Source organism: Corythoichthys intestinalis, chromosome 6, assembly GCF_030265065.1.
Source record: "Corythoichthys intestinalis isolate RoL2023-P3 chromosome 6, ASM3026506v1, whole genome shotgun sequence".
In the NCBI taxonomy this organism is placed as follows: Eukaryota; Metazoa; Chordata; class Actinopteri; order Syngnathiformes; family Syngnathidae; genus Corythoichthys; species Corythoichthys intestinalis.
Window position 1 is genome coordinate 11,152,138 of NC_080400.1, and position 10,325 is coordinate 11,162,462.

General features: G+C 38.5%; 1 protein-coding gene across 1 annotated transcript in view; it reads right to left on the bottom strand.

The window, feature by feature from the left end:
* The window catches only part of LOC130917683 (synapse differentiation-inducing gene protein 1-like), a 42,753-nt gene extending 32,886 nt beyond the window's left edge, over nucleotides 1–9,867 (bottom strand). The window contains exon 1 of the mRNA XM_057839322.1: nucleotides 9,692–9,867. The gene's annotated coding sequence lies outside the window, so the exon portion shown is untranslated. The remainder of the gene's footprint in view (nucleotides 1–9,691) is intronic.
* Nucleotides 9,868–10,325: the final 458 nt, after the last annotated feature.

A 10,325-nucleotide genomic window follows, 5' to 3' on the forward strand; every position in this document is an offset into this window, starting at 1 on the left:
AGATTAAAATGACAGGAGAGTGTAATGTCCGCTTGTTACTTGTTTTTTGGTGTTTGGCGCCCTCTGCTGGCCCTTGGGTCCAACTGATTTTATGGGTTTCATCACCATGAGTGAGCATGGTGTAATTATTGACTTCAACAATGGCAAGCTTTTAGTTTATTTTTTGATTGAAAATTTTTACAAATTTTAAACATTTATCTTTTAAGAACTACAAGTCTTTCTATCCGTGGATTGCTTTAAGAGAATGTTAATAATGTTAATGCCATCTTGTTGATTTATTGTTATAATAAACTAATACAGTACTTATGTACCGTATGTTGAATGTATATATCCGTCTTGTGTCTTATCTTTCCATTCCAACAATAATTTACAGAAAAATATGGCATATTTTATATATGGTTTGAATTGCAGTTAATTACGATTAATTAATTTTTAAGCAGTAATTAACTCGATTAAAAATTTTAATCGTTTGACAGCCCTAAAAATAATATAATGCAGACCCATGGAAATGTAGTCCAGTCAATACACACACACAGTAGGCTATGTGCCAACTCAACATTTTTTTAAATTACTATCACGACAATTGTCGTTGACATATTGTTATTCCCACTCAATTTTTACTCTCATTCAATGTTCTAGATTGTACGCAAACAATAACCGAAATAAACTGACAAGCAATTCAACCGGCATGTTTCCAAACCCAGCAGTTCAAAACTACATTGCCCATAATGCCTAGCGCGGCTGAGCTCACTGATTGCCACCCTATTAGTGAGTACGGGAGCTGAGGCAAAATCAGACTTTACTATAAAAGTTTACAATCATCAGCATCGCAAAGATGCGACACCAAACGGGATTTTACAGATTACACCAGTACAAATCTCCAACAGAAGTCAACACTTGCCATTATATACGTATTTATCATAAAAAAAAAAAAAAAAAACCTCAAACACACCTATTTAGAATACTAGCATTAAACCAAATAAACTAACGTAGAACAATTACAAGACTCATACAATATACTGCATCTCTGTGTAGACATATAACTCAATATACAACAGAAGACACGTGATCGACAGGAGATAACTTACAGAAAGGTGTATGGAGCCACGTCTTTTAGAACTCCTTATTGAACTCCTTACTGTAGTCTGATCTCGCGTCAAACCGTCAGTAGATAGTGGTAATTCCCCATGAAACAAAGGGTAAACTGCCAACAAAAAAGAAGAAGAAGATCTACTCCTTCTCCCGCCCCTACTAGTAGGAGTCATCTCAACGCAGGCATGCGCTGCCTCCTAGCGGCCGGAGGGATTCTCTTCAAATTGGTCCCGTGAAAAATCATAAAAACCGGACATTTTTGTGAATTTATGAAACCTGGACGGACGCTCCGGAGGGCACGCAATAAGAGGACTTGTCCGGGCAAAAGAGGCCGTTTGGTCACCCTACCCAAACACCGTCCAGGCTACTTCTGTTTGTGTGGTCAACCAATGATCTCTGCTAGTTGTGTGTTTCAGTGTGTAGGACTGCAGTGTTAAAGAAAATCAGACAGCAGATGCAGTAGTAGTATAGTTTATTTTTTAATTCTTTGTGTATTCTATGTCAATTTTCTACATTTCATATTTTTTCATCTAAACAATATTCCTATGTACTTACAGTGGGGCAAATAAGTATTTAGTCAACCACTAATTGTGCAAGTTCTCCCACTTGAAAATATTAGAGAGGCCTGCAATTGTCAACATGGGTAAACCTCAACCATGAAAGACGGAATGTGAAAAAAAAAATCACATTGTTTGATTTTTAAAGAATTTATTTGCAAATCATGGTGGAAAATAAGTATTTGGTCAATACCAAAAGTTCATCTCAATGCTTTGTTATGTACCCTTTGTTGGCAATAACGGAGGCCAAACGTTTTCTGTAACTCTTCACAAGCTTTTCACACACTATTGCTGGTGTTTTGGACCATTCCTTCATGCAGATCTCCTCTAGAGCAGTGATGATTTAGGGCTGTCGTTGGGCAACACGGACTTTCAACTCCCTCCACGGATTTTCTACAGGGTTGAGATCTGGAGACTGGCTAGGCCACTCCAGGACCTTGAAATGCTTCTTACGAAGCCATTCCTTTGTTGCCCTGGCTGTGTGTTTGGGATCATTGTCATGCCACGTCTCATCTTCAATGCCCTTGCTGATGGAAGGAGATTTTCACTCAAAATCTCTCGATACATGGCCCCAATCATTCTTTCCTTTTCACAGATCAGTTGTCCTGGTCCCTTTGCAAAAAAACAGCCCTAAAGCATGATGTCTCCCCCATGCTTCACAGTGGGTATGGTGTTCTTTGGATGCAATTCAGTATTTCTTTCTCCTCCAAACACGAGAACCTGTGTTTCTACCAAAAAGTTGTATTTTGGTTTCATCTGACCATAAACCATTCTCCCAGTCCTCTTCTGGATCATCCAAATGCTCTCTAGCGAACCGCAGACGGGCCTGGACGTGTACTTTCTTCAGCAGGGGGACACGTCTGGCAGTGCAGGATTTGAGTCCTTGGCGGTGCATTGTGTTACTGATAGTAGCCTTTGTTACTGTGGTCCCAGCTCTCTGTAGGTCATTCACTATGTCCCCCCTGTGTGGTTCTGGGATTTTTGCTCATCGTTCTTGTTATCATTTTGACGCCACGGGGTGAGATCAGGCATGGAGCCCCAGATCGAGGGAGATTATCAGTGGTTTTGTATGCCTTCCATTTTCTAAATTTTGTCTCTAGTGTCCTTAGAGAGCTCTTTGGTCTTGGCCACAGTGGAGTTTGGAGTGTGACTGACTGAGCTTTTGGACAGTTGTCTTTTATACTGATAATGAGTTAAAACAGGTGCCATTAATACAGGTAACGAGTGGAGCCTCGTTAGACCTTGTCAGAAGAAGTTATACCTCTTTGACAGCCAGAAATCTTGCTTGTTTGTAGGTGACCAAATACTTATTTTCCACTCTAATTTGGAAATAAATTCTTTATAAATCAAACAATGTGATTTTCTGTTTTTTTCCCCACATTCTGTCTCTCATGGTTGAGGTTTACCCATGTTGACAATTACAGGCCTCTGTAATCTTTTCAAGTAGGAGAACTTGCCCAATTGGTGGTTGACTAAATACTTATTTGCCCCACTGTATATATTCCTCCAATGTTTTATGGGTATTTATTATCTCAATGGCTACCACTGATGGCCCTAGAACAAATGCTCATTCCCTGACATGCCTCCCACTTTAAAAGTATTGGATGTCCGATAAACACAATGTTAAAGGGATGATTGGACGTCTAGCATAACTGCAAATTCAGGCATCCAGAAGTTAAATCTACTTTTTCTATAATTCATACACTAGTCCTTCTCAAAAAATTAGCATATTGTGATTAAGTTAATTATTTTCTGCAATGTACTCATAAATATTGGACTTTTATATATTTTAGATTCATTACACACAACTGAAGTAGTTCAAGTCTTTTATTGTTTTAATATTGATGATTTTGGCAAAAACGTCAAGAAAAACTAAAAATTCCTATCTCAAAAAATTTGCACATTTCATCCGCTCAATACAAAAAAGTGTTTTTTAATACAAAAAAAAGTCAACCTTCAATTAATTATCTCAGCTATGCACTCAATACTTGGTCGGGAATCCTTTTTGCAGAAATGACTGCTTCAATGCGGCGTGGCATGGAGGCAATCAGCCTGTGGCACTGCTGATGTGTTATGGATGCTTCGATAGCGGCCTTAAGCTCATCCACAGTGTTGGGTCTGGTGTCTCTCAACTTTCTCTTCACAATATTCCACAGATTGTCTATGGGGTTCAGGTCAGGAGAGTTGGCAGGCCAATTGAACACAGTAATGCAATGGTCAGTAAACCATTTACCAGTGGTTTTGGCACCGTGAGCAGGTGCCAGGTCATGCAGAAAAATGAAATATTCATCTCAATCAAGCTTTTCAGCAGATGGAAGCATGAAGTGCTCCAAAATCTCCTGATAGCTGGCTGCATTGATCCTGCCCTTGATAAAACACAGTAGACCAACACCAGCAGCTGACATGGCACCCCAGACCATCACTGACTGTGGGTACCTGACACTGGACTTCAGGCATTTTGGCATTTCCTTCCACCAAACTCTGGCATCTTGATTTCCGAATGACATGCAAAATTTGCTTTCATCTGAAAAAAGTACTTTGGACCACTGAGCAACCGCCCATTGCTGCTTCTCTGTAGCCCAGGTCAGACGCTTCTGCCGCTATTTCAGATTCAAAAGTGGCTTGACCTGGGGAATGCGGCACCTGTAGCCCATTTCCAGCAGGCACCTGTAGCCCATTTCCAGCACACGCCTGTGCACAGTGGCTCCGGATGTTTCTACTCCAGACTCAGTCCACTGTTTCTGCAGGTCTGGAATCGGCCCTTCTCCACAATCTTTCTCAGGGTGCTGTCACCTCTTGTGGTTGTGCAGCGTTTCCTGCCACACTTTTTCCTTCCCACTGAGGTGCCTTGATACAGCACTCTGGGAACAGCCTCAGAAATGTCTTTCTTTGTCTTAGCCTCTTGCTTGAGGGTGTCAATGATGGCCTTCTGGACAGCAGTCAGGTCGGCAGTGTTGCCCATTATTGTGGTTTTGAGTAATGAACCAGGCTGGGAGTTTTTAAAAGCCTCGGGAATCTTTCGCAGGGGTTTTGAGTTAATTCGTTGATTCAGATGGTTAGGTTAGTAGCTTCTTTTGAGTACCTTTTCATGATATGCTAATTTTTTAGATAGGGATTTTTGGTTGTTCTAGACTTTTTTGCCAAAATCATCAATATTAAAACAATAAAAGGCTTGAATGTTGTGTGTAATGAATCTAAAATATGTGAAAGTTGATTAGTACATTACAGAAAATCACTTTATCACAATATGCTAATTTTTTGAGAAGGACCAGTACATGGAAATTGGAAAGCCACTGCGCTTAAACTAAAAATACCGTGGTGTGCAGCGAGGTGTGTCATATGTCGGACGCAGTGTTCCGTTTGAAGCACAATAGTGTGTGCTATTGTTTGTGCACACTCACTTGTGTGTATGTGCAAATGAGCCAATGGTGTGACTCTGCCTCCTGCGGCTGTTTTCAACCCAGTTTGCATTCATCACAGACTCTTGCTTTTTCCTGAGTGTGATGTCAGACAACATGGGAAATCACATCATGAAAGCAGTTTTTTTTTCATTTAAAAAAAAAAAAAAAAAAAAACGAAACGAAAACCCAGTAGCACTTTTTTTTAATGATAGAATATTTTCAAAGATTAGTTGTTTTTTTGTGTGATTTGTGATGAAAAATTATAGTTTTATGATGGGTGTACCCATATTTTTTTTGTCATTCATGCAATAATTTAGCCCTTTATTGTCAAATGTATCACATTTGATCATAGGCGGAGTTAGACTTTTGGACAGGAGGGGCACAACATGTTGATGACCCCGAAGCGCAGTTTCAGCAATAAAAATAACTTACAAGAATATTTATAATAATAAGTTGACAATGAGCGTTATTTGTTTCCCATCATCCTTGAGGGGAATTCTAAATCAGGCTGCTTAGGCAATACTTTTCACCAAGATCGTCAACCACTGAATATGGTAGGCCCGCCGGTGTTTTGCCAATGTAGTTACCCCAGTCAAAAATTGTATCCCCTGGGCGGAACCATACGGAGGTAGATTTGTGTCTTTATTATTCAATCCCAAAAAAGTTGCTTCAATCAAAATATATTAGGGCTGTCAAAATTATCGCGTTAACGGGCGGTAATGAATTTTTTAAATTAATCACGTTAAAATATTTGATGCAATTAACACACATGCCCCGCTCAGACAGATTTAAATGACTGTACAGTGAAATGCCCACTTGTTAATTGTGTTTTATGGAGTTTTGCTGCCCTCTGCTGGCGCTTGGGTGCGACTGATTTTATAGGCTATAGCACCCATGAGCATTGTGTAAGTAATTATTGACATCAACAATGGCGGGCTACCAGTTTATTTTTTGATTGATTTTACACAATTTTATTAAAACGAAAACATTAAGAGGGGTTTTAATATAAAATTTCTATAACTTGTACTAACATTTATCTTTTAAGAACTACACGTCTTTCTATCCATGGATCACTTTAACAGAATGTTAATAATGTTAATGCCATCTTGTTGATTTATTGTTATAATAAACAAATACAGTCCTTATGTACCGTATGTTGAATGTATATATCCCTTTTGTGTCTTATCTTTCCATTCCAACAATAATTTACAGAAAAATATGGCATATTTTATAGATGGTTTGAATTGCGATTAATTGTGATTAATTACGATTAATTAATTTTTAAGCTGTAATTAACTCGATTAAAAATTTTAATCGTTTGACAGCCCTAAAATATATATTTTCATTTTCAATCAAAAAAGTCGTTATAATTTAAAAAAAAAAAAAAAAGTGTTTGAATGCAAAAATAAATTTGAAACTCAAAAAAATGCATGTGAAAGCTTTTTTTTTTTTTTTTTTACATTTTTTATTTTTACTGAAGCAACTTTTTTGATTGAAGTAATGTTGATATGTGTTTGGACCACATTGTGGCTAGGACGTTTTTGTCCTTATTATTCAATCCAAAAAAAAAAGTTGCTTCAAAAAATATATATATTTTCAAAAAGAAAAATCACTTCGATCCAAAAAAGAAAAAAAATAATCATAGAAAATGTTTTTGAATGCGAAAAAAATATTTGAGATTGAAAAATTTACATTTGAACACTTCATTTTACTTTGAAAAAGTTTGATTGAAGCAATCCTTTTGTGTTTGGGCCATATTATGGGTAGGACATTTGTTTCTAAATCATTCAATACCAAAAAAAGTTGCTTAAATCAAAAAAAAATATTTTCAATCAAGGAAAAAAATCATTTGAAAAATAAAATTGCCCTTCCCTATTTTTAATTTTTTTTTTTTTTTAATTATATGCACAGCAAAAGACCATCTACCATCTATTGAAATTACATAAAATGCACACATTACTTGTATTTTTAATTTTAAACATAGTGTGTGGGTCTCACGGAATTACATTTTAAAAAAAAAAATAAATTGTGGTGTTCATGGCTCTCTCTGCCAAAAAGCCATGAAAAAATATTCTTAAATATCTGCAGAAATGCGAGGGGTGTACTCACTTTTGTGATACACTGTATAGTTAATATGTCAGCATTTCAAAGGATAGACTATGAAATACTACTGCTCGTCTACAAAACACTTAATGGCCTTGGACCAAAATACATGCTTGATTTGTTAGATTCCTATGAATCATCTAGACCCCTAAGGTCGGCTGGAACCGGTCTCCTGTATGTTCCAAGAACAAGAACCAAGCAAGGTGAGGTAGCATTTAGTTATTACACTCATCACCTCTGGAACAAGTTATCTGAAGGTCTGAAGTATGTTCAAACTGTTAGCTCCTTTAAATCAGGGCTAAAAAGGCTCTTGTTTAGCACAGCATATTCATAATTGTCTGTATACTGTATTTCAAGCTATTTGCTTTGTAGTCTTCTTGTGCTTTATCTCCATTGCAGATTTCAATTATCATTATTATTATTATTAGTAGCAGTAGTATTTTTATTTGATCTTATTCTATTCATGATTAAGTGCGATTTTTTTCGTATAATTTTATTTCCTGTTTCGATTGTTTTTTGTTTTTAGGTTCTATTGATTTAATGTGATTTTTTATTATCTTAATGTGATGTAAAGCACTTTGAATTGCCTTGTGTTGAATTGTGCTATATACAGTGGGGCAAACAAGTATTTAGTCAACCACTAATTGTGCAAGTTCTCCCACTTGAAAATATTAGAGAGGCCTGTAATAGTCAATATGGGTAAACCTCAACCATGAGAGACAGAATGTGGACAAAAAAAAAAAAAAAACAGAAAATCACATTGTTTGATTTTTAAAGAGTTTATTTGCAAATCATGGTGGAAAATAAGTATTTGGTCAATACCAAAAGTTCATCTCAATACTTTGTAATGTACCCTTTGTTGGCAATAACGGAGGCCAAACGTTTTCTGTAACTCTTCACAAGCTTTTCACACAATGTTTCTGGTATTTTGGCCCATTCCTCCATGCAGATCTCCTCTAGAGCAGTGATGTTTTGGGGCTGTCGTTGGGCAACACGAACTTTCAACTCCCTCCACAGATTTTCTATGGGGTTGAGATCTGGACACTGGCTAGGCCACTCCAGGACCTTGAAATGCTTCTTACGAGGCCCCTCCTTTGTTGCCCTGGCTGTGTGTTTGGGATCAATGTCATGCTGAAAGACCCAGCCACGTCTCATCTTCAATGCCATTGCTGATGGAAGGAGATTTTCACTCAAAATCTCTCGATACATGGCTCCATTCATTTTTTCCTATATACAGATCAGTCGTCCTGGTCCCTTTGCAGAAAAACAGCCCAAAAGCATGATGTTTCCATCCCCATGCTTCACAGTGGGTATGGTGTTCTTCGGATGCAATTCAGTATTCTTTCTCCTCCAAACACGAGAACCTGTGTTTCTACCAAAAAGTTCTATTTTGGTTTCATTTGACCATAACACATTCTCCCAGTCCTCCTCTGGATCATCCAAATGCTCTCTGGCGAACCGTAGACGGGCCTGGACGTGTACTTTCTTTAGCAGGGGTACACGTCTGGCAGTGCAGGATTTGAATCCCTGGCGGCGCATTGTGTTACTGATAGTACTCTTTGTTACTGTGGTCCCAGCTCTCTGTAGGTCATTCACTAGGTCCCCCCGTGTGGTTCTGGGATTTTTTTCACTGTTCTTGTTATCATTTTGATGCCACGGGGTGAGATCTTGCACGGAGATCATCGATGGAGATTATCAGTGATCTTGTATGTCTTCCATGTTCTAATAATTGCTCCCACAGTTGATTTCTTTATACCAAGCGTTTTACTTATTGCAGATTCAGTCTTCCCAGCCTGGTGCAAGTTTACAATTTTGTCTCTGGTGTCCTCGACACCTCTTAGGTCTTGGCCATAGTGGAGTTTGGAGTGTGACTGACTGAGGTTGTGGACAGGTGTCTTTTATACCGATAATGAGTAGAAACAGGCGCCATTAATACAGGTAACGAGTGGAGCCTCGTTAGACCTCGTTAGAAGAAGTTAGACCTCTTTGACAGCCAGAAATCTTGCTTGTTTGTAGGTGAACAAATACTTATTTTCCACTCTAATTTGGAAATAAATTCTTTAAAAATCAAACAATGTGATTTTCTGTTTTTTTTTTCCACATTCCGTCTCTCATGGTTGAGGTTTCCCCATGTTGAAAATTACAGGCCTCTCTAATCTTTTCAAGTAGGAGAACTTGCACAATTGGTGGTTGACTAAATACCTATTTGCCCCACTGTAAAAAAAAAATGCCTTGCCTTGCATTTTTGTAATGTTTTTTTTTTTTTTTTTTTTAAATTAAACAACACCTAAAATAGGCCTAACGATGCCACTGTCACAATGTATTATTAATATGATACATCATGTTTTAAGTACAGTATATTATTATGCACTTTAATGATTCATTGTAATAATACGTAGACTTAATAATACTTGAATTTTATTTGTCTAATATTTACTGTATAAGATATGCATGCCACCCATACAGAGAAATAAATACTATATTTAATGTGATGCATGATCAAATGCAGGTTTGACTCTGCATGAATGGTTTTCTCACCTTCAGGTGGGATTCATCCATCTTCCTGGCGGATGTAAGCAAGACGACGGGCCGCCGTTCCCGCATTGTTTAGCACGGGCGCCCGACGTCAGTGCCGCATCGGACTCCCTTCCCCCCCGCGTGTCGTCTCCTCTCCCGTCATGCCGCTTCTGACTCCTCCTGGTTCCCAACTTCCCCGTGACCCCTCTCTCAATATCTCTCCGCTTGCACATACTGCAGCTCTCCTCCTCCTCCTCCTCCTCCGCTTTGCAGCTCCACCACCGGGTCCTAAAGCCTTGAGCTCTTTCAATTACTGCAGAGGGGATAGAAACAAGCTCGCTAAGTGAGGACATTTTGCCTTTTCTTACTTGTTTAAGAGGATTACGGAGGTCAAGGCTTGATTTTGGGTTGGAATTAGGATTGCAGTTAAGAGCAGACATGCGGCCGGGTGAGGTTTTAAGGGAAAAAGCGGCCTGCGTTCTTTGTTTTCATTACAAAACGTTCACGTTTATCTTTCAGTCAGTTCTCTTTAAGTGTTGTTATGCATTGTGTGTGCCCACTTCACGTCTCTGACCCACTTTAGCCCTCCTGAGTCACACTCAAGAAGGCATCACTGATGCTCGCCGGATTATGTTTAATGAGGCCCACGCGCACA